The sequence below is a fragment of the Biomphalaria glabrata genome, chromosome 1 (assembly GCF_947242115.1).
Source record: "Biomphalaria glabrata chromosome 1, xgBioGlab47.1, whole genome shotgun sequence".
Taxonomy (NCBI): domain Eukaryota; kingdom Metazoa; phylum Mollusca; class Gastropoda; family Planorbidae; genus Biomphalaria; species Biomphalaria glabrata.
This window is the reverse complement of record NC_074711.1, coordinates 26,278,131-26,304,370: the sequence shown is the minus strand read 5'-3', so window position 1 is coordinate 26,304,370 and position 26,240 is coordinate 26,278,131. Positions and strand designations below refer to the sequence as shown.

Here is a 26,240-nt window from a genome sequence, read left to right as displayed (position 1 = left end):
TTGACGTCGTTAATAGACCAAGTCCAATCTTGACGTCGTTTATAGACCAAGTCCAATCTTGACGTCGTTAATAGACCAAGTCCAATCTTGACGTCGTTTATAGACCAAGTCCAATCTTGACGTCGTTTATAAACCAAGTCCAAACTTCGTCAAAAATAAAAACACGTACTTTTAGCTCTAAGTCTCTAGTTTGTAATTCTCTTTATTTTCGTTACTTTCTTATTTCCGTTATTTACTTTTACAGTTGCAAATTCTTCATGGGCAAAACTTTAAACCTGGAAAAAGAAGTCAGCCCCTTGACTTGACAGTTTTTATACACGTCACCTATCTCAATCTGATCTCAAAAGTACATACCTTCACAACATCTGACATGTACATGAAATTGTTTTTCAATTGGATAATTTCGAAATTCCTAACGTATCAGCAGTTCGGGCTATATTCTTTACTTTGAAATTATTTTAGAGAACGTCTTATAAGTTACAGACGGTCCTTTAATACAAAAATAATTACGACCTACATGTATTCATACTCGTGCATGTTAATTAGAGATAAACTCAACGAAGTCTTTTCCTGCTTTGTTCAGGCAAACATGCTCTAATTTCATTAGGAAATGAGCAGATTCGATTTGAGCTATTCCCAGTGAGATCAGAGCAAAGTCTATACTAGATTTATCTAGACAGACTCCGCGTAATTCTGTGTAGACATTAAATACAAAAACGGTATCAACCGATGTAGAGACAAGCAAATGATAACGAAAATTGATGTATACAATCCAATGTTAACAGACTTTGTGTTACACAATTTCACGATCAGAATCTCAATGAGTTCTGAATGTTGAAATCTCATTGGAATTCTGAATGTTGAAATCTCATTGGAATTCTGAATGTTGAAATCTCATTGAGTTCTGAATGTTGAAAATCTCAATGAGTTCTGAATGTTGAAAATATCAATGAGTTCTGAATGTTGAAATCTCATTGAGTTCTGAATGTTGAACTCTCATTGAGTTCTGAATGTTGAAATCTCAATGAGTTCTGAATGTTGAAAATCTCATTGAATTCTGAATGTTGAAATCTCATTGAGTTCTGAATGTTGAAATCTCATTGAGATTATGAATGTTGAAATCTCATTGAGTTCTGAATGTTTAAAATCTCAATGAGTTCTGAATGTTGAAAATCTCAATGAGTTCTGAATGTTGAAAATCTCAATGAGTTCTGAATGTTGAAATCTCATTGAGTTCTGAATGTTGAAATCTCATTGAGTTCTGAATGTTGAAATCTCATTGAGTTCTGAATATTGAAAATCTCAATGAGTTCTGAATGTTGAAATCTCATTGAGATTCTGAATGTTGAGATCTCATTGAGTTCTGAATGTTGAAAATCTCAATGAGTTCTGAATGTCAAAAAAATATCTCATTGACCGAAATTTCGTAGCCATCCGTTATTTTAAATCTTTGAAATCCATTAGCTCCACTTTCCCCAGAATATGTGCTGCCGTTTGTCGGTTAACGCCTGTGTTACCAGGGAGATATATAGAAATTATGTCAAATCATTTATCTTAATTGTGCCACAAAAAAGTAATAAGATAGGTAATAAATAAACTCTGTCAGTCATTTCATCTCCTAATGTAGTAAAGTAAAGTGCCACTTTTCAGACCTTTAGGGCAGTTGATGTAAAGGTCATCTGTTTCTGTGGCCCACGGTTCACGAGAGTGTCATGTGGCCATTACAACGACAAACCTTATTTACTTTTCCCCAACAAATGTCAGGTATCCATCAGAGCTGGGTGGACTCAGAGACGCCCAAAGATACCGACATTTAAAAATCCCTGTCTTCACCAGGATTCGAGCTCGGCACGTCTGTTCGGAAGCCAAGCGCTTTACTTTTCTATAAGTGTCGCGTCTCTTATCAGTCTCTTAACTTCCAAAATCCCATCTCCTTGTTTATCTCTATTTAGCGAATAAAGTTTTCTGTCTCAATTAGTCAATATACGTGACAAAATGTCATTGAACTGTCAACTATCTCTAGAAAAAGTTCAGCCAGTTGTATCTTACAATAGCACAGTTTATACGCTCTTTCGTTGTCTAATGTGGAGTCAACTTTCTAATATTTGTTTTTAACCTTCTACCTACTAGGTTGAGTTTCACGCCACATAAGGCTACTGCTATACAACTAAACAGTAAACTTATCATTTTAGACTCTCTGGCCAAAAACTTGAGAATTCATGCCATTTTACTCTGGAAATGTAAAGGTGGGCAGACGAGACGCTTCCAGCGCCTCAATTCAGAAGGTCATTTCACACAACATTAAAGAAGTCATTCCAATTTCAAATGGAGGCAGGGAAAGGCTGCAGGGGAAATAAGAACTAATTGACTTTGTAAGCTCTATGACAAACAAATGCTTAGCATTGTTACTTCCCTTTTAGACGTGGACATAATACTGCCAAGTTTACAGATTGAAAGAATTACAAATTTAACTGATTAGTATTGCGTGTGTGTGTGTGTGTGTGTATGTATGAAACGCCTACGTTAAAAAAATTTGAGCTTTTATTTACAGAAATGATCTACAAATTTAACTCACCATCAGAGGAGTCAATAGAGACAGTAGGTGGAACACAATATTTGTTCTATTCATTTAATTTTGTTTTACATTTTAAAATCTGGACTCTGGTCATTCAGTAAATATTTTCACCTACCAGCTACTGATTACTTTGTATTGTGTTGTGAGATAAACGAGAAAAACATAAATAGCGTGGATTATATAAATATTGAATGGCGAAGTGGTGGCTGGCTGGTAAAGCCAAGCAACCGTTTGGACGCGATTTCGAATCCCGCCAAAGACTGAGATTTGTAGGTTTGGGATTTTTCTGACGCCACTCTAATTGGCTAATTGTCTGGCTCCGTGATTCATACAAAAGAACTCATTTCACTTTTTAATGTAGTGTATTAGCTTTCCTAATTCTAGCTGGAGGGAAATAGAATCAAATAGAACTCTTTGTCTATTATTGAGTCGCCGAAGGGTTATGTTGAAATTCCTTCATATCAGTTGACCGGAAGTAGCTATTTCTTCTCGTTACATCTACTTAGACTCAGAAGATTTGTCCAGTCTGTAGACTATTGAGGGTCTCGTCATGGAGGATACAACAAAATAAGCTGGAGGTATTGCTTTAAATTTAAGGGAGTGGCGTCTTTCATCTTTCAAGTAAAACACTTGGATAGTGACTTTTGTTTAGCCTGACTGAATAACGAGACAGACACAAACGTCAGTTGCGGGTAGAAGTTGATCCTATCATAGGACGGACAGTGTGAAAAAAAAAAGTCAAATCTTCATTATACGTGTAGCTGGTCAACACGGCAATAAGAACTTTCCGTTTCTTTACAGCTTTATGAACCTTTAATTTATTGATATTAATTTATTGATATTAATTTATTGATATTAATGGACAATTACCTACTGGGTGTAATTAATTGAGGAATGCGAGAGGCTTTAACCGATTGACTACTTATCCAATGGGCTTGAGTTCGACTCCCGACCTGAATAGAGTTGTATTTACTAAGCGCCTAACGGCAGCACAGAAAACCTTCTCCCAGATACCCCCTCCCATTACTAGTCAATGATTGAGATTGGAACATAGCGCTATGAAAGTGGATTGATATAAAAGCTATTCAAAAAAATAATTTTTGTAAAGGAATTAGATATGTGTTCCATGTCAACATCACTGTACACTGTACGATGATAATGCGATAATAAAAAACACGCGACAAACATTTGTTGGGTTTAATAAAGGTCTTCATTAAAATATTATTTTAAAAAACTATTGTAATTTTTTTTTCTAAATGACTTTCTTATAAAAAAAAACAACCTTTAAATATTTATTTTTTTCCCCGTTGTTTCTTTCAAGCCAGATGTACGCTCTCTTAAATCTAGCCTTTACATTGGGAATACGTTGTGTGCCTTATCGTGGAGACTGTGCATGGAATTATTCACATATCTCTCCAGTCATTGCCTCGCATCTCATTCTGCTGGCCCATGGCAAGAGATTCGTCTGGTTTAGTTCCTCAGTATCAATGCGATGCATTCAGAGGTAGACAACTCTAGCCTGAGTTAACCTTAAAGTTGGCTTAGAGCATCCGACCCGTTGTGTCCACCTAGTTAGTTACTGTAATAGATTAATACATTTAAGTTACAATCGTTCATGTGTTTCTATGTACAAAGCTTGCATCAACCCACTCGTCTGTATGTCTGGTAAAAAAAAAATGTGTACACGTTATTTCTCCCACACCTAATCTCGGATGAAGCTGAATTTGTGCACAATTATCTCTATTATAATCCTACAGATTTAATCTCCACAGACGTCGCAATATATAGCAAACCTACGCTCTTTGACTCCTTGGCTGTGGCTATACGGCAAAAACATTTAGTGCATTGCTTTGTAAGAGACGAGAAAGCTTGTTTGAAACAAAAAATACAGAAAAGTAAAAAGAATGAATATCATTATTTCCGTTGCCTAGCTACGCGCCTAAACACTATTGAATTAATTCGAAAAACAAGGCAGCATACGTACATAGGGACAGTATTTAAAAAGAATGTATTGTCTTACCATTTGGCGACCGTGGCGACAACGGCGGGAGGGACGTGAACGCGATTCTTGCATGATATTATCTCCATCATTGGCTCTGAAGAGCAATGTTTATTGGGCTATAGGGCCACACGTAAAGTAGATACATATCAAATGTTGTAACTGAAAGCTTTGAAAAAGAATCAAATTGTATTCGAAAAATATTGCATTGATTTCAACAGATCAAGCGAGAATTGAGAAGATTGCAAGAAATGGTTATGTCGCTACTTTAAAAGACAAAATTAATCACAAGATAATTCCTACCATTTAGTTCAATAGGAAGCGCTACTAGCTGAGACGTTTCCCCGAAGAAACTTGCAAAGTCATGGCATTGGTCATTAAGATGATCAGCGTCATTGTGGCTAAAGTTCTTAACAATCGTCAATTAAAAGAATTTCAACATAATGTAGAGAGTGAGTATGTAGATCTTGTGTTGTGAGTATGTAGATCTTGTGTTGCATTAGAAGGTTAGTTTGTCATCGAAAGGAATGGTTATAAAATAGTTCGTTTCACTGTATACTGAAGTAAAAGTATTGCTTCTTAAGAAAACCATGAACTATACATAGTTGACATGTCATCTACATCGGCTTAAGTGGTCGAAGTGGTGTCATGGAATGTGTGTGTGTGTGTGTTTGTTTGTATGGTGACGGTAGGGAGAGGCTAGCGATTGGTTGTGAATGATGCAACATAGATGGCATTGTGGTCACTTGGTCTTTGTTAAGGGAGACGACTCCAGACCTTGAGACTGAAAGGTTGTGTTATTGTAATGAATTGCAATGTAGTAAAAGATATTATTACAAAAGTCTTCTATATTTATTTCATTTGATCTCAAATTCATTTTGTCTATAATAGCTATACTATAAAGTAGAATGTGAGGTGTATGTATGTTACTTATAGACATCAAAACCGCTTGACCAATCATGATAAAACTTAGCAGGAATGTTTCTTGGGTACCAACTTAGACCTTAGTGTATGTATCGTAGCCCTAAAACAAACTTAAGACCCTAAAAAAAAAATAAAGTTGTCCGACTCTATTAAAGCTATAGTATTTTATGGATCTAGGCCATGTCTACAATGCTGACATGAGAAAAGATCGAAAGGATCTAGACCTAGGTCTAATTTTAAGAAATACACTTTGCGCAGATAGTTTTTTACTTTGACACAAGAAAATACAAAAGAAGATCCTTTGATTTCATTATATAATAAAATTAACCTTCAATTTTGTGTTTCAAAAGCATTATTTACATTAATTAGCTCCTTAAATATGTAACTATAGATTTCCTGACGAACATTCTTTCATTAGACAATACCGTATTGAATCGCGTACTAAAAATTAATTCGAATAATTGTTTACTTTAAATTCCCATCCCTAGATCTAAAACTCTAATTCAACTCTAAGATGATAAAACTTTTCTTCGCACAGATAGTTTTATACTTTAACACATGAACATACTAATTATAGTCCTTTCATTTCATATTTTGATCAAATAAACATTCAAATTTGGTTTTCTAAAGCATTATTTTTAGGAGACTACATTCGTTTACAAAAGCTGCGAAGCCAAGTTGAGATAGGCCTAAATCTATATTCATTCATGAATCGAGTACTAAAAATTATTTCGTTTAATTGTTCACTTTATAATCCCATTCATTTAACAAAGCTATCGCTCTTTTCGTTTTTAATAGATAAGAATGTATCGGCTTCGGGTAAACCCATTTTCGCAAAACTAATTTTATTTTCGTAGCGAAAGAGAAATAACGTGAAAGGATCATTAGCTAAGTTTAACATACATCAAAATCCAATCCACTACATTAGTAAACACATTAACACATCTCTCTACTGAGTGACAGTGAGTCTATTCCTAGGTCTAGGTCTAAAAGTCTTATTGAACTCTAAGATGATAAAACTTCTTTTCGCAAAGATAGTTTTATGCTTTAACACATAGACATACTAATTATTGTCCATTCATTTCAAATTTTAATCAAATTAACATTCAAATTTGTTTTTCTTAAGCATTTGTAATACATTCGTTCGCTGTTCGCTAAAGCTGCGTAGCCGTGTTGAGATAGGCCTATATTCATTTATGAAAAAAAGTTCACGCATGCGCAGCACAGAATGAACTCTATAAAAGCCAATTTTTAACTCTAGATTAGTGTAGATTTAGATCTATGTCTACCTCAAGATCTACTTTATACCCTAACACATGAACATACAAAATTAAGTCTATTCATCTCAAATTTTAATCAAATATATGTAGGCCTACAAGCAAATGTTTTAATTTGAAAAATGGATTTAAGCCTATTAGCTATTTTGATTTGATGGCTTCATTCACACTATTTTTACATTGACACATTCGCTTTACTTATTACATTATTATTTCGTTTACAAAACACTCTCAGTGACTATATCGACAGTAATGCGCAAATAAAGACCCGCGGGTCGCGGGTAACATATGTCTAGTTATAAATAAAGTTCTATTTAGTTTTGTTCACAAAGGGAAGTTATTCAAGTTATTGAAAGTTTTATTAGTTAAGATATTGTTACGAATCTCACTATCCAGGCTCTCTGCAAACTGCACCTTACACCACCAACTTGAAGAACTTGACAACTCAGGGCTCCAAAGTAACGTTACACTTTAATAGTTGAATAAATAACAGCCAATACTGTACAATTGGCAACACGTACACTGTACAAATATCTCTCCAATAACACTGTTCCGCCGTATCAGCTCTTGCACTGGCCTCTCCGTCTCGTTCCGGGCTTACTGGGTTCAACAGTTCAGGACTGACTTCACACACTAGGCTCGTTGTGTCGGACTCGATCGCAGACCAAGATCAAGACGCCAGTCGTCTCAACTGTACTTGACAGTACTCCGCACTGAACCGTCGTTATGCTCCGTACAGAACCACGCCGCTGAACTGTGCTGTAGTCGACCGGACTGTAGTGAACCGGGCTCTGAACCCCTGCCGTGAACCGTCTCTCGTGAACCTTGCTGTATTGAGCCCCTTTTCTCGACCGTCTTGACTGAGACACCTCCGCTCTTATATAGGGTCCCTACTGGCCTTCTTGAACCGGACAGAACTCCGCTCGACGTTTCTAAGTGGTCAGATGACTACAACTCTCGTTACGCTCCTGAGCTCTGTTCACGACGGCGATCCTTCCCGAACTGTCCTGTTGACACTCGACTCGGCTGACAGTCATAACTCGTCACGGTTGACCGCTCGTCTAACGCTGGCCTTGGGCGATTTGCGTCGGCTGACTACACACACACCACTACCCCCATCTGTGCCACCACCAGGTTTATAACAATATATTACCCCTACAACGGTTTAGTTGTCTATCAGCAGTTTGGTGCTAAAAGTAAACAATAGGTAACAACATATGGCTTATGATGTTGCTAGATATTATGTGTTCTAGGATTTAATATGCCATGATGGCTAATGGTACTGGTCTGGTGCAACATTTGAAATAACGATTTTATTTTTTCATATTTAAATATGACCGACAGACAGACGGAAGAACAGAGTAAAATCAGTTGTTGTTTTTCAATTTTTGTCCAGTATGATTGTAATATTGTAAGTTACATTTTCAGAAAACTTAAATGTCTATCAATAAAGTACAACGCTAATTGTCGTCTATATTTGCATTTACCTATATATAACAACCAGACCCATTTTGAAAGAAACAGCCATTAAGACCTTGTTAATGGCCGCACTAAACGATGTTTCTCAAAGATTAAAGACAAACTCAGACGACCTGCTAATGACGTAATGGACGTCCTCGTCTCCCTTTACGACGATTATTGGCAGAGTGAACACTCAAGAGAGTGAATGACGTCTTGCAGTATTAGTACGTGGGGTAAATCTTTGCGATTTTCTGGTTTCGTATCGGTTTTTTTTTTTCTAACGGTTGAAGAAGCTTGACAGAATGAGGGCAGTTTCAGCGACTGTTTAATTATGACATAAATATAGAAAGTTTGCGTAGGGCGGAGCGAAATATGTAGGAATAGTAGGGCCAGCTACAGTATTTTCCATAATCTTTCGACTCCAGGAAAACATTATTGTATAGATATAATGATTGTATAGATATAATGATTGTATAGATATAATGATTGTATAGATATAATGATTGTATAGATATAATGATTGTATAGATATAATGATTGTATAGATATAATGATTGTATAGATATAATGATTGTATAGATATAATGATTGTATAGATATAATGATTGTATAGATATAATGATTGTATAGATATAATGATTGTATAGATATAATGATTGTATAGATATAATGATTGTATAGATATAATGATTGTATAGATATAATGATTGTATAGATATAATGATTGTATAGATATAATGATTGTATAGATATAATGATTGTATAGATATAATGATTGTATAGATATAATGATTGTATAGATATAATGATTGTATAGATATAATGATTGTATAGATATAATGATTGTATAGATATAATGATTGTATAGATATAATGATTGTATAGATATAATGATTGTATAGATATAATGATTGTATAGATATAATGATTGTATAGATATAATGATTGTATAGATATAATGATTGTATAGATATAATGATTGTATAGATATAATGATTGTATAGATATAATGATTGTATAGATATAATGATTGTATAGATATAATGATTGTATAGATATAAGAACTCAAATTTGTTTCCTAAATCATCGGCGTAGCCAGGATTTATTTTCGGAAAAAGGGGGGGGGGATATTTTATGTTTTGGATTAGTTAATGCTTAACAAATATAAGAGATGCAAATATTTCCTATTTCGGAGCCGAACTAACGGAACCAAAAAAGGGTAGACAGCCTGGTTGAAAATGGGGGGGGGGGGGGCTCAGCAATACATAATTTTTATCAGCGTCGGCCCATCAATTAGATATGCATGATCTCTGACTTACGATCTGATACACGGCATAGATCGAAATATAGATTTCCTGGAAACATTCCTTACAAACCAAGACTCGTTACTTATCTATACCAATTACTACTCAAGCTCTTAGCATGCTATTTAAGGTTACAGTTAACCCCCTCCCCTCGCCCTGCGTGACACTAGCCTACACTTTCGTATGTACCTTAGTAAAATATGGTATGGTGGATTTCCTTGGGAGCAGTTCTCATAATCTAAGACTTGATAACCACCCACGCTCTTATCTGGATATTTTCTGTTTAAGTTAGGCTCCACGCAAGCATATAATATTATCCCAAGGTCCTGCGTACTAATAAGACCATGTATATTTTGTTTCAATTGAGAAACGTTAATGCTTTTCAAGCCAAAATAAAATAAAAACGCGAGAAGTCTTTAAAGACTGGGACAAAAAAACTTGAACACTCTCTGGGGTACCATATGTCTAGCTGAGACTCCCTGGTGTCGGTTAAAAAGATGTACTTTTAAGACGAAATAAACTCCCGAGTAATTTCTCAGGATGCTAAAATGGAGAATCGATGTGTCGAGACGCCCAAGCTACAGACACAGTTTATACGACTGACATGCAATCAACAATCGTTTGAGACAGTATGACTACATCGATGGACACTGACTGGACATCTGTAATTCATAGAAAAATTAGAAAATCGAAATGATACTAGATAATATTTTAAAATATTTAAAAAGTAAAGTTAATGCGCTTATGGGACATAAATCAGATGTCATTATGTTTGTTTCAAAAGCGTACAAGTTACTCGCGGCTGTAGCATCAGTTTTTAATTGTTGTCAAAAAAAATGTCTTGCTCTTACTTAGTTGTGTCAGTAGGCCTGTTAAACATAGTGATCTTGTCTTGTTCTTTTTATTTTACAATGATTTCTGAGTAACTATTTAGTTAAAAGTGTGTTACGGATGCTATATCCTTACCAAAACCACCATCACTGGTTGTAGCGCTTAGACTATGTACCTCTTTGCACGGAAACTGAATATTGTACTATTTATGTCTCTGCAGCCTAAATAACAGACTTTCACGTCCCACATCTCATTTCACTTAGACATCAACTTTAAAAGTAATAGGCAGTCACAACTAACCTAACATCAGGCTCAGAAACAGTGATCCTAGAACACTGTACAACAGGTCACAATTTCAAACCCAACTGTAGTGGGCACGGGACATTAGTTGGGGTAAATTAAAGACGGGTGGTCGATGTGCTGTCCACATGGCACTCTCTTTAACCATATGCCACAGTAACAGATGACCTTGACATCATCTGCCCCATAGATTGCATGGTCTGTAAGAAGTACTATAATTTTTTTTTAGACTCTTTAACTTCAGAAAAGAATTCATACAAACACACAAGACAGAGAGAGGTCAAAAAGAAAGAGATAAATATCTCTGTAGAAATATGAATGAACGTAGTGTGATATAGAATGTACTGAATGGATGAAGTTTGATTAAGCTTAATTAGAAGCTAGGGTTTTATTTTCAGTTTATTATTTTGTATACAAATATTGACCTGGACAGACATAGATATAGATATATAGATATAGAGAGAGAGATTTAGTAACACAGCTGTTTTAATTTCAATGTTAAGTGTGATCACGTTGGGTAAGTTGCCTATGTCCTCTCATTAAACTGATGCTTTCTTATGTTACAAATCTTATATCGATTCACTCTGTCTGTCTGTTACAAATCTTATATCAATTCACTCTGTCTGTTACAAAGCTTATATCAATTCACTCTGTCTGTCAGTTACAAATCTTGAATACTTTAGTTCTGCCACTTGCCGTCCTTGGATCAAGTTGAAACTTTGTACAATTATTCCTTGTTCTTTCCAAAATATTAACAAATAAAAAAAGTAACCAATTAGTTCATTATTTAGTGCTAATTAATAATTTTATTTAATATCAAAAAAGGGAAATACATCTTGCAGTATTTAGATATGTTGTTATAAATATAGCATTCTCTCCGTTAGAGAAATTTATATATATATATATACATATTGGTTGTTTTAAAAACACACGTAATGCTTATACTAACCAGGCTTTATAAGGAGGAGTGCGGTAGTTTAGGTGGATACGAAGTCCTGGCTGTGATCTAGATATATTGCTTCATCCAACGCCTGTCTGAATTTGATCTGAAATGTAAGTGTCACTAGTCATCAAGTAAACACCAGGAGATCAGCAGTTCAAATCAATCCCAGACATTTTGTCTGTCGATACACTATTTCAACTGGTTCATCCAGTCCAAGTGATCCGTTACAACTAGGGCTGAGGTGGAGATGCGAACAGTTTCAAATGATTGATTGCAAATGGTTTGTACTTTATTATTATTTATGATTAGGTCCAGCGCTGCCAGGTTCAATAAATAATCCGCCCACATCTTTGAACTTTCGTTCACATTGAGTTGAAAGGGCTTGGAAAGTGCATGTCCAGAACTACAAACGATAAGGGCCAGAATATTGTGAATTTTTGTTTTGAGTATTGAAGAGAATATTTCTTGTTTTGGTTTTGTTTTTTTGTTTATTTATTTTTTATTTTTTTTTGGAGGGTTTGTAAAAAAAATAATTCTATAAACTGTAGAGGAACAACGAAATATCTATATGTTTCCTTATTTGTACACAATTATACACTTTATAGCTTTCTCTCTCTCTCTCTCTTTTCTCTCTTTTCTCTCTCTCTCTCTTTTCTCTCTCATTTCTCTCCCTTTTTTTCTCTTTCTCTATTTCTTTTTTTCTTTTGCTCTTTCTGTTTCTCTCTTGTTTCCATTCTCTCTTCCTCTAAATCTTTCTCTTTCAAAATCTTTCTATCTCTTTCTTTCCTCCTTTCTTTCTTATTACTGTTTTTTTTTAAATAATTGTCCTGAAAATGTCCTACTTTTTTAAAATAATTGTCCTGAAAATGTCCTACTTTTTTCGTATCATACAACAACGCTATCCTTTAAGGTTCATCTTTATTTGTAGTTTAGCGGTTAAGAGCTTGTGTTCCTGGGTTAGAATTTCCTGAGTCCACCCAACTGTTATGGGTACCTGACTTTAGTTGAGCTGAAAGTAAAGATGGTTGGTCGTTGTAACATGATAATGATGACCTTACAACATGACACCTTGCTCGTTAACCGTTGATCAAAGAAACAGATCACCCTAACACCATCTGCCCTATAGAATTAAGGTCTGAAAGAGGAACTTTACTTGTGGGTCAAGGTGTCTTATACTTCATACCCTCAATCATCAGCACAATTATCTATCAACTCTATATAGTGTCCAGGTATCTATCATCTCAACCTACACTCTATATAGTGTCCAGGTATCTATCATCTCAACCTACTTTCTATATAGTGTCCAGGTATCTATCATCTCAACCTACTTTCTATATAGTGTCCAGGTATCTATCAACCTACATTCTATATAGTGTCCAGGTATCTATCATCTCAACCTACTTTCTATATAGTGTCCAGGTATCTATCATCTCAACCTACATTCTATATAGTGTCCAGGTATCTATCATCTCAACCTACACTCTATATAGTGTCCAGGTATCTATCATCTCAACCTACTTTCTATATAGTGTCCAGGTATCTATCATCTCAACATACTTTCTATATAGTGTCCAGGTATCTATCATCTCAACCTACACTCTATATAGTGTCCAGGTATCTATCATCTCAACCTACACTCTATATAGTGTCCAGGTATCTATCATCTCAACCTACACTCTATATAGTGTCCAGGTATCTATCATCTCAACCTACACTCTATATAGTGTCCAGGTATCTATCATCTCAACCTACATTCTATATAGTGTCCAGGTATCTATCATCTCAACCTACATTCTATATAGTGTCCAGGTATATATCATTTCAACCTACACTCTATATAGTGTCCAGGTATCTATCATCTCAACCTACTTTCTATATAGTGTCCAGGTATCTATCAACCTACATTCTATATAGTGTCCAGCTATCTATCATCTCAACCTACATTCTATATAGTATCCAGGTATCTATCATCTCAACCTACATTCTATATAGTATCCAGGTATCTATCATTTCAACCTACATTCTATATAGTGTCCAGGTATCTATCATCTCAACCTACTTTCTATATAGTGTCCAGGTATCTATCATCTCAACCTACTTTCTATATAGTATCCAGGTATCTATCATTTCAACCTACACTCTATATAGTGCCCAGGTATCTATCATCTCAACCTACTTTCTATATAGTATCCAGGTATCTATCATTTCAACCTACACTCTATATAGTGTCCAGGTATCTATCATCTCAACCTACATTCTATATAGTGTCCAGGTATCTATCAACCTACATTCTATATAGTGTCCAGGTATCTATCAACCTACATTCTATATAGTGTCCAGCTATCTATCATCTCAACCTACATTCTATATAGTGTCCAGGTATCTATCAACCTACATTCTATATAGTGTCCAAGTATCTATCAACCTACATTCTATATAGTGTCCAGGTATCTATCATCTCAACCTACATTCTATATAGTGTCCAGGTATCTATCAACCTACATTCTATATAGTGTCCAGGTATCTATCAACCTACATTCTATATAGTGTCCAGGTATCTATCAACTCAACCTACATTCTATATAGTATCCAGGTATCTATCATTTCAACCTACTTTCTATATAGTGTCCTGTTATCTATCATCTCAACCTACATTCTATATAGTGTCCAGGTATCTATCATTTCAACCTACATTCTATATAGTGTCCAGGTATCTATCAACTCAACCTACATTCTATATAGTGTCCAGGTATCTATCAATCTACTTTCTATATAGTGTCCATGTATCTATCATCTCAACCTACATTCTTTATAGTGTCCAGGTATCTATCAACCTACTTTCTATATAGTGTCCAGGTATCTATCAAACTACTTTCTATATAGTGTCCAGGTATGTATCATCTCAACCTACATTCTATATAGTGTCCAGGTATCTATCATCTCAACCTACATTCTATATAGTGTCCAGGTATCTATCAACCTACTTTCTATATAGTGTCCAGCTATCTATCATCTCAACCTACATTCTATATAGTGTCCAGGTATCTATCATCTCAACCTACATTCTATATAGTGTCCAGGTATCTATCAACCTACTTTCTATATAGTGTCCAGGTATCTATCAACCTACTTTCTATATAGTGTCCAGGTATCTATCATCTCAACCTACATTCTTTATAGTGTCCAGGTATCTATTAACCTACTTTCTATATAGTGTCCAGGTATCTATCAACCTACTTTCTATATAGTGTCCAGGTATCTATCATCTCAACCTACATTCTATATAGTGTCCAGGTATCTATCAACCTACTTTCTATATAGTGTCCAGGTATCTATCAACCTACTTTCTATATAGTGTCCAGGTATCTATCATCTCAACCTACATTCTATATAGTGTCCAGGTATCATCAACCTACTTTCTATATAGTGTCCAGGTATCTATCATCTCAACCTACATTCTTTATTGTGTCCAGGTATCTATCAACCTACTTTCTATATAGTGTCCAGGTATCTATCAACCTACATTCTATATAGTGTCTAGGTATCTATCATCTCAACCTACATTCTATATAGTGTCCAGGTATCTATCATCTCAACCTACATTCTATATAGTGTCCAGGTATCTATCAACCTACTTTCTATATAGTGTCCAGGTATCTATCATCTCAACCTACATTCTATATAGTGTCCAGGTATCTATCATCTCAACCTACTTTCTATATAGTGTCCAGGTATCTATCATCTCAACCTACATTCTATATAGTGTCCAGGTATCTATCATCTCAACCTACATTCTTTATAGTATCCAGGTATATATCATCTCAACCTACTTTCTATATAGTGTCCAGGTATCTATCATTTCAACCTACTTTCTATATAGTGTCCTGGTATCTATCATCTCAACCTACATTCTTTATAGTATCCAGGTATCTATCATCTCAACCTAAACTCTATATAGTGTCCAGGTATCTATCATCTCAACCTACTTTCTATATAGTGTCCAGGTATCTATCAACCTACTTTCTATATAGTGTCCAGGTATCTATCAACCTACATTCTATATAGTGTCCAGGTATCTATCATCTCAACCTACATTCTATATAGTGTCCAGGTATCTATCATCTCAACCTACATTCTATATAGTGTCCAGGTATCTATCAACCTACTTTCTATATAGTGTCCAGGTATCTATCATCTCAACCTACATTCTATATAGTGTCCAGGTATCTATCATCTCAACCTACTTTCTATATAGTGTCCAGGTATCTATCAACCTACTTTCTATATAGTGTCCAGGTATCTATCATCTCAACCTACATTCTTTATAGTATCCAGGTATCTATCATCTCAACCTACACTCTATATAGTGTCCAGGTATCTATCATCTCAACCTACTTTCTGTATAGTGTCCAGGTATCTATCATCTCAACCTACACTCTATATAGTGTCCAGGTATCTATCATCTCAACCTACACTCTATATAGTGTCCAGTTATCTATCAACCTACATTCTATATAGTGTCCAGGTATCTATCATAAATATGAAACTTCCCCCACTCTAATAAAGCGTTGAAACAAACCACATTCCCAGATCTCAAAATTAAACTTTTAAAAGGTTTAGAATCTAATCAAACTTACAATAATTTGAAAACTAATTAATAATAATAATAATAATAATAATAATATCTTAATTATCCTTGATGAAATATAAAAGCAGCCTCGAAACTAACAATACAATCTGTGGCATGTTTTTGTTTTCATTTTTTTTTCGCGCTTTTTTTTTCACAAAGCTTATATCATATATCTAATATCTATCAGTCTGTCTGACTATCTGTCTGTCTAACTATCTGTCTGTCTGACTATCTGTCTGTATGTCTGACTGGTAAAAATTTTGAACACGTTATTGATCCCAATTCCCATTCTTGGATAAGTTGAAAATTTGCACAATTTTGCATTGTTCCTATCCAAACTTGAATCATTCAAAAAATTAACCAATTAATTAGTGGTAAGTAATTTAAAGTTAAAGTTTGATTAAGAGAAATAGCTCTTACAGTATTGCGATATATGGCTGTAAATGTAGAATTGTTCCCATTAAATAGCCTTATCTATATGTATCTATTTTTGTTTACATTTTGCTTGTTTGCTTCTTGTTTTTCAAGCAATCATTAAAAAACAAATTATGATACTCTTGAGTTGACTAATTGTGTGACATGGGAAATTAATTATTTTATTTTATTTAATTCAAGACGTTTTTGTAAGACTCTTTTGTCTTCGCTACCTGAGCCTCGCGTGTGTCTGGCACCACGGACAAGAGAGCTGTGATTTACTTTGTCACACCTTCAGACATTGAATAGATACTTTCTATTATCACTATATAAAGGGGTTCTTTTACAAGGTATTTTTCTGTCTGGCCAAGATCTTTGAACAATCATACTTCTATACCATAGATTTATAGCTACTAGAGAGTTGTCCTCAGATGCTTACAACTTCATCTATTTCTTCAGTGCCACTTTGAATTATTTGTCTTTGGTTGTGGCACTTTGCTGTACAAGACAGGTACGTCTCTTATTTATTCTTTTATTGTTACACAAGAAGTAATCAGATTGTCTGACTCTAAAGCAATCACGTGTTATCAACGCTAGTTCCCAGACTTAGTGGGTTTCAAAAGGATACCTTCTGTACTTACCAATAGGTACCTTGATATATACTAATTTCTCAATATATATGTATATTTGATATTATTTTATATGTATTTATCTTACCTCTCCAAGCCTAATTGATCTCAATTTCGGTTCATTTTAAACTCTGGTTTGCAACACGACAAAACAATAAGCAAATTAAAAAAAAATCTTTAAAAAACAAATGATCTAAGGATAGAGCTTTGCCTTTAAAATTGTATTGATCAATAACGTAGAAGTTATTTGCCTTATTCGAGATCAAAGTAAATAATTAATTTTCAATATTTAATTGACTAATTGTTTTTGCTTATTAATTAGTGTTTTATTTGGTACAATAAATATTTTTAAAAGAATCATTTTGATCGAAGAATGTGTAAGGGAGAAATTGGTATTAACAGTTATTTAAGAGGACTAAACCCAACAAATTGAGTCATATCTGTGAAAACTGAAGGAATAGTTTCCCTTGTTGGTATCAAACAAAGTAATTCATTACCAGCACTTCATTGACTATTTGGTTACTTTTTAAAAATTTAATTGATTCATGTCTTGTCTATACCAATAAATAATGTGCTAAGTTTCAGCTTGATACGAGAATGGGTGTTGGAGAAAAAACGTGTAAACCTTTTTACCAGACAGACTAACAGACAGAGTGAGTTGATATAAGCTTTGTAAAAAGGAATGTCTGAGCCCTCCACAGCAATAGTTACGCACCTGAACAAAAAGACTTTCTTGCACCTAAAATATTATTTTTTTAGAATCTACCCAAGGTTATCAAATTGAATCAAATCAAGGTCATCTAATGGTTAAAAAGAGAACAATGTATTAAAAGTCCAGACCAACTTGCGTCTGTCCCTGGGGAAAGAACTCCAAGAAAATGAACTTTTAAAATTGAAGTTGAACATGACAAAAGACACGCTAATGAATGTACCGTACAAAAATTGAGAAATGTTCTTAGGATACTTTGGGGGCTGACAAGACATTTCAAGGTCAAGCAAGGTCAGTAGGTAGAGGAAGTGACGACCTAGTGACACAATTTAGTTATACAATGATTTCAAATTAACCCTGGGTAAAAAGACTGGTACCATTTCTGGTCAGTCACTGCTGCCGCTCACATTGGTGTTTCAGCTTCAGGGAGATACAAAAGTGTTCGTTAGTTTTTCTGAATCTGTTGCTTTGTCGTTATATTTAAACTTTATAACGAAGGTTATATTAACCCACACTGTCTGTCTTTCTGTCTGTCTGTCTGTCTTTCTGTCTGTCTGTCGTCTACTTTTTTTTTCCACACTATTTCTTTAATCACCCAATCTCGGATCAAGCGGAAATTTATTTTAACTGACAACACATGAATCAATAAAGTTGAATAAAGAAAAAAATCAACCAATTAGTTTATTAATTATTTGTAATTAATTTTTTACCAATCGTCTTTAGTGCTTTATACAATGTATAATAATTATTTTAAAAGCATTCCACATTAAACTGATTTGTTGAAACGTCGGAAAGTTTACCGAGTTAATACCAAAGTTTCTCTTCTATAGAACAGTGTCTTCCTCTTGTTGTTAGCTGCACTTCAGTGTTACAAGCTTTTATAAATTCACTCTGTCTGTCTGTCTGTCTTTCTGTCTGGTAAACATTTTTGTACACGTTATTTCTCCCAAACCCACATCTCGGATTAGTTGAAATTTCGCACTATCATTTCTTGTACCTGACTAAACAAGAATCAATACTAAAAAGTTAACCAATTAGTTAATTAATTATTGGTATTTAATTATTTTGTTTAACATCGAACAATGGATAGAAATTGTACTTGACAGATGTTGTGGTATAGATTGAGTTAGTTCCTCAATGAAAAGTTCGAAAGTTTGGAACGGGCAGGGTTTGAACCAGGGACCATCGATAAGTCCGAACGACAGTCCAGAGCGCAAACTGCACGACAGCCACCCAAATGTATATCAGGGAAACGACGCAGAACGTTGACCGTCCCAACAAAACAATGTTATGTTCATTTCAAGGACAATAAAGTTATAAACCATAATAAGTTACGACTTATGTTGAAAATAAAAATAATCTTTTTATAGCCAAAAAATATTCTACTACATAGTAAAACGAAAATAGATCCTAAAAGATGGATCAAATTAAGTTCACTCTAAAGGTGACGAGATTCAATGACAATAATTCAATTAGCTCTACATGTATTTATTTATGTTTACTATATTAGTAGTCATGCAATCAAGCATATTCATAGTCCTTCAACAGTGTTTTAACGGTCTTCTTCAATGGAATCTTATTGTAATACAGATATCACACACTATATTTCCATCATTCATTACTTTTACATCAGCTTCATCAGTGAAAGACATTTCATGTTACACAAAAGCAGTGAACATATAGAGTCTGTCTCGCTTCAATTGCTCTAGTTAACTGTCTTTTTTTTTAGTGCTTCTGAAAAAAATTAGAGATTACTTTATCAACCGCTCTGTTTACACAACCACTCTGTTGACGCAACCACTCTGTTGGCACAACCACTCTGTTGACACAACCACTCTTTTGACACAACCACTCTGTTGACACAACCACTCTGTTGACACTAACACTCTGTTGACACTAACACTCTGTTGACACAACCACTTGTTGACACAACCACCCTGTTGATACAACCACTCTGTTGACACAACCACTCTGTTGACACAACCACCCTGTTGACACAACCACTCTGTTGACACAACCACTTGTTGATACAACCACTCTGTAGACACAACCACTCTGTTGACACAACCACTCTTTTGACACAACCCATCTTTTGACACAACCACTCTGTTGACACAACCACTCTGTTGACACTAACACTCTGTTGACACTAACACTCTGTTGACACAACCACTTGTTGACACAACCACCCTGTTGACACAACCACTCTGTTGACACAACCACTTGTTGATACAACCACTTTGTTAACATAACCACTCTTTTGACACAACCACTCTGTTGACACTAACACTCTGTTGACACTAACACTCTGTTGACACAACCACTTGTTGACACAACCACCCTGTTGACACAACCACTCTGTTGACACAACCACTTGTTGATACAACCACTCTGTAGTCACAACCACTTGTTGACACAACCACTCTGTTAACATAACCACTCTTTTGACACAACCACTCTGTTGACACAACCACTTGTTGACACAACCACCCTGTTGACACAACCACTCTCTTGACACAACCACTTGTTGATACAACCACTCTGTTGACATAACCACTCTGTTGACACAACCACTCTGTTGACACAACCACTATGTTGACACAGCCACTCTGTTGACACAACTACTCTGTTGACACAACCACTTGTTGACACAACCACCCTGTTGACACAACCACCCTTTTGACAAAACAACTCTGTTGATACAACCACCCTGTTGACACAACCACTCTGTTGATACAACCACCCTGTTGACACAACCACCCTGTTGATACAACCACTCTGTTGACACAACCACTCTTTTGACACTAACACTCTGTTGACACAACCACTCTTTTGACACAACCACCCTGTTGATACAACCACCCTGTTGACACAACCACTCTGTTGACACAACCACCCTGTTGACACAACCACTCTTTTGACACAACCAACCTGTTGACACAACCACCCTGTTGACACAACCACCCTGTTGACACAACCACTCTGTTGACACAACCACCCTGTTGACACAACCACTCTTTTGACACAACCAACCTGTTGACACAACCACCCTGTTGATACAACCACTCTTTTGACACAACCACTCTTTTGACACAACCACTCTGTTGACACAACCACTCTTTTGACACAACCATTCTGTTGACACAACCACTCTTTTGACACAACCACTCCGTTGACAAAACCACTCCGTTGACACAACCACTCTGTTGACACAACCACTCTGTTGACACAACCACTCTGTTGACACTAACACTCTGTTGACACAAGCACTTGTTGACACAACCACTCTGTTGACAAAACCACTCTGTTGATACAACCACTCTTTTGACACAACCACCCTGTTGACACAACCACTCTTTTGACACTAACACTCTGTTGACACTAACACTCTGTTGACACAACCACTATGTTGACACAACCATTCTGTTGACATAACCAACCTGTTGACAAAATCACTCTATTGACACAACCACTCTGTTGACAGAAGAAAGATAATTAAAAGCATGCAATTATTGTTGAAATGAACAACGTATACAATTCTGAGCGTAAACTAAAGAGATCAATGATTGATTACGTTTAAACGAAAGGAATTTCTGATTGAGTATATCACATTGTGGCCATAGGATTTTCACATTCACACCAAGAATGATTTGTTTTTCTTTATGTAAAGGCAAGATCTGGCGTTGGAATTTTTACATCACTTTAGACAATGATGGCTGTGATGGAGAACTTCTCTGTCCAATACATGTTACAAATATTCTAAGACAATCTGTTACATTATTAGTTTGATGGCTCTGTCTTCAAACATTTTAAAGGCAAAGCCTTGTTTTTTATTGTTTTTTAGTTGTTCTTGATCTGTTGAACCCGGTTTGACTTACTTATAGAAAAGAAGGAAAGAAATCTATATTTTGTTAAGAGATGAACATTTCGATTGTACTTTCACTTTGTCTACAGATGACAGGTGTAATGAAATGATAACGACTAGAATACCAATAGTATGGCTTTATTCGACAAAATTAGACTACAGTAAACAGTGAATGAAACCAGCACGTCTAGCATACCACTGATACAGTCTATACACACACACACACTGGACATGAAACACAACAATGGCCATGACCTTCAGACACGCTGGACCCACGCAGAAAATCAACTCAGTTACACTACAATCACCCCGCCTAAAAGTTATAGGAACATAAACATGTAAATAATAGTGAAGGACAGCGATATAAGAGGCCTTAGTATCCCTACAGAATACTTACAGATTTACTCTATTGAAAAGCATTGTATAACTATAAACAAACACGTTATACACTATAAAATTATCAGTCCCTTATGCATACAGATATTAAGACCAGTTGTCTTGAATAATAATGTAATAAGTAATACGATACAAAAAGTCTAACTAGAAAAGGTATACACTATAAAATGATCTGTTCAAAGTGTGTCATATTAAGCCTACAATTACTGAGTTATAACTTGTGATATGGAAAAATAATTAAATAAATGTTAGACCTTATAATTAGGTCTGCTTGTTCTTGGTCTTAGGTTATATCTACCAGAACCAATACTGCCGTCGCTTGGAGTTGGTGACATCGGCGGCTCTCTAACAGGAGACTCAGCCCCTGTATTTACTTCTTCTTGATGTCCATTTTCCCCTTGTTGTACATGTGTGTTAGGAGCAGCCATTGGTTCTATAGCCACATGGTCAGTAGGCACCTGCATCTGTGTTATAGGGTTTGTCTCCGGCTCAAAGTCTTCATGTTCCATATGTTGATACACCTCTGATTCTCCCTCTCTTGGAACGGGGGCCAAATGTCGCAATGACACTGTTTCTTCTCTTCCATCAGGAAGTCTTACAATGGCATACTGTGGGTTGCATGTGATTAAGTCCACAGCTATTGTACCATCGTCATATTTTGATGCACGGACTCCCTTTTAACAATACTTTTCCTGGTTGAGCTAACCATGTCGGGAGTGATTTGCCGAAGGTGGACCTGCGATAGAACTTGAATATTCTCTCGTGAGGTGTCTCGTTTGTAGCGGTACAGAGCAGAGAACGAAGAGAGTGCAGGGCTTGGTTTAATGCCTGCTCCCATTTGGAAACCGGGAGTCCTTGAGTTTTTAAGGCCAGAGTTATAGCTTTCTATAATGACCCGTTTAGCCTTTCTACTTGAGAGTTCCCTCTGGATTATAAGGGGTCGTCCTGCTTGTGGCCACCCCTCTCTCGTGTAAAAATTCCTGCACCTCTCTTGACATGAATGAGGTACCTCTATCAGAGTGTACATAGTCAGGCATTCCGAATAGTCCAAATAAATGATCTAGACATCTGATTACTGTTGAAGCCGACATATCAGAACAGGCGTATGCAAACGGGAATCTTGAAAATTCGTCAACTATAGTTAGCAGGTATGTGTTCCGAGATGTAGAAGGGAGCGGTCCTTTGAAGTCCATACTTAGTCTCTGGAAAGGTTGCATCGCCTTAATTAGAGTTCCATTAGAATTACTGAAATATCTGGGTTTCACTTCGGCACAGATTCTGCACTGGTTGACAACCAGCCTAACATCTTCACAAGAGAAAGGTAAGTTTTTCGCTCGCACTAAATGCCATAGTCTTGTTACTCCCGGATGACACAGAGAGTCATGGAGCAGTTTCAATTCATTTCGACTCATAGCTGACACACACCCGTTTCTAGAAAACGTATCAGCCGCTACATTGTGTTTGCCTGGTCTATACAAGACATCGTAGTGGAAACAGCTCAGTTCCAGTCTCCACCTTTGAATTTTCTCATTCTTTATTTTCCCTTTGCTCTGTTTGTCATACATGAAAGCTACAGAGCGTTGATCCGTGACAAGGGTAAAGCGATTTCCTACTAAGTAGTGGTGCCATTTCCTTAAAGATTCTACAATGGCATAAGCTTCTTTTTCTATAGCTGAGTGCCGCCTTTCACTTTTCGAGAGTGTTCTTGAAAAGAACGCCACGGGGCGGCCATCCTGGTTGAGGGTGGCAGCTATTGCAACATCCGAAGCGTCTGTTTCAACCGTCAGAGGTCGAGTATAGTCGATGGTGAAGATGGCAGCTTTCTCCAGCTCCTGCTTTAATTCGTTAAGGGCTGTCTTTACTGTTTCTGAAAGAGGGAATGACGTGTTATTTGCCAAAACATTTATTTTGTTAGAAAAATTTGGGATCCACTGTGAGTAGTACGCCAACATGCCCACGATCCGTTTTTGTGAGCGCATATCATGAGGGGGAGGAAGGTTTCTTAAAGCCTGGAATCTTTCAGGGTCTGGCTTGAGAAGGCCTTTAGAAATTTCGTATCCCAATAGGCAAACTTTGTCAGTGGCTATCGTACTTTTGTCTTCATTAAATGTGATCCCATACTTTCTAGAAGCATCTAGAAATCTTTGCATATTCTCATCGTGCGACTCTTGATCATGACCACATACCGTTACATTGTCCACGTATGCAAAGGTGTCCTGCAACTTTTCATTCTCAATAATTTGATTTATTGTTCTCTGGAAGCATGCAACTCCGTTGGTAACACCGAAAGGGATGCGACAGAACTGGTAGAGTTTGCCACATGCCTCAAATGCAGTAAACGGTCTTTCCTCAGTTTTGATTGGTATTTGATGGTAGGCACTTTTGAGGTCTAGAGTACTAAAAACGGAATAGTTGGATATCCGTTCTACCAGTTCATCGACTCGGGGCATTGGGTATGCATCCAGTAAGGTGAAGCGATTTATTGTTTGACTGTAATCAATGACCATCCTTCTTTTATGTCTCTCGTTTGTTGTCACCAGCACCTGTGCTCTCCAGGGAGACTTTGAAGGTTCAATGATTTTGTCCGAGAGGAGTTTTCTAACTTCAGACTCAATAAATTTGTTATCACCTATTGAGTGCTTTCGGGACTTAGTAGCCAATGGTCTGCAGTCAGAAGTTAGATTACTGAATAGGCTCGGTGTTTCAACTCGTGCTTCTTTAAGACCACAGATGTGTAGAGGATTGCGTTTTCCTCCGTACGGTATGGTCAATTCCTTATGAAGACTTATAAAGTCTACACCAAGGATTACATCCGAGCACAATTCAGCAAGTAGAGAAAGTTTGACTTTTTTGTAGTGTTCTCCCTTGTACTGGACATCGGCAAATGTATGTCCTAATGTCTTTTCAGAAAGATGTGTAGTGGCCATGAATATTCTGTTTGTAGACGGACGTACTGGCCATTTATTTCTCTTGACGATGGCTTCTGATATGTAGCTTTCACAGCTGCCAGTGTCTATGAGAGCTTGCAACAGCAACCCGTTGACGTTCACTTGTGCCGTAGACTGTGTAAGCCCAGAGAAATGCGTTGATGACAAGGTACATGGAGTTATCACACTGGTCAGTGATATTTTGCTGTCAGCTTTGTTGGCTGTTGTTTTACTTGATTTACAAACAGTTTGGAAGTGTCCCTTTTTACCGCACTGATGACATAATGCATTTCGAGCAGGGCATTCAGTTCTAGAGTGTTTCCTCCTACCACAAAAGTAGCATAGCGACTTAATGGCATTTAATTCCTGGTCTTCATTAGAAATGTATGTTTCTAGATGGGAGCTAGTTGGTGTTTTCATTGCCCCACAGGAGATTTCGTTCGTTGAATTGTAAGCCTGAGCATGCGTTGTCGCTGTTTCTAACACTCTAGCTTCGTCAAAAGCGCTTTGTAGAGTAATAGATGTCTTTTCCAGTAACCGCTGTCTAATAGTGTTGGATGCCAGATCCGTTATGAAGGCGTCTCTAATGCAAATGTCTCTGTGCTGTTCAGCAGTTACTTCTTTAAAGTCACAGTCCCGGGCCAGGCTTCGCAACTTTAGCATAAAGGACTCTACCGTTTGGCCCGGCTGCTGTTTACATGTAGCAACCAAATGTCTAGCAAAAATGTCATTCTTTACCTTAATATAAGTAGTCTTGAGTGTGTCTATGGCTATCGAATAGGACGATACATCACTGATGAGCATATAAACCGTAGCAGATACGTGATTCTTCAACAACTTTAGTTTAAAGTCTTCGTTAATATCCTTGATGGACGAAAGAAAATTCTGAAATGTGTCATACCAGTGAGTCCATTTTTCTGAGGCCAGAGGAGCATTAGGATCAATGTCCAACTCTTTCGGTCTGAGTAATTTATCCATTGTAGATTAAGGAATCCAACACTAATCCAGATACATAATTTTGTCGAATAAATTGTAATGAAATGATAACGACTAGAA

General features: G+C 36.3%; 1 protein-coding gene across 2 annotated transcripts in view; it reads left to right on the top strand.

Moving 5' to 3' along the window:
- LOC106060787 (QRFP-like peptide receptor) overlaps positions 1 to 26,240 on the top strand; it is a 138,828-nt gene that overhangs the window by 13,720 nt on the left and 98,868 nt on the right. The window contains exon 1 of one of the 2 annotated variants that reach the window (XM_056030208.1): positions 17,033 to 17,169. The exons of the other annotated variant lie outside the window; for it this stretch is intronic. The gene's annotated coding sequence lies outside the window, so the exon portion shown is untranslated. Of the gene's footprint in view, positions 1 to 17,032; positions 17,170 to 26,240 lie in introns of those variants that run through there. 2 annotated transcript variants of the gene reach the window in all.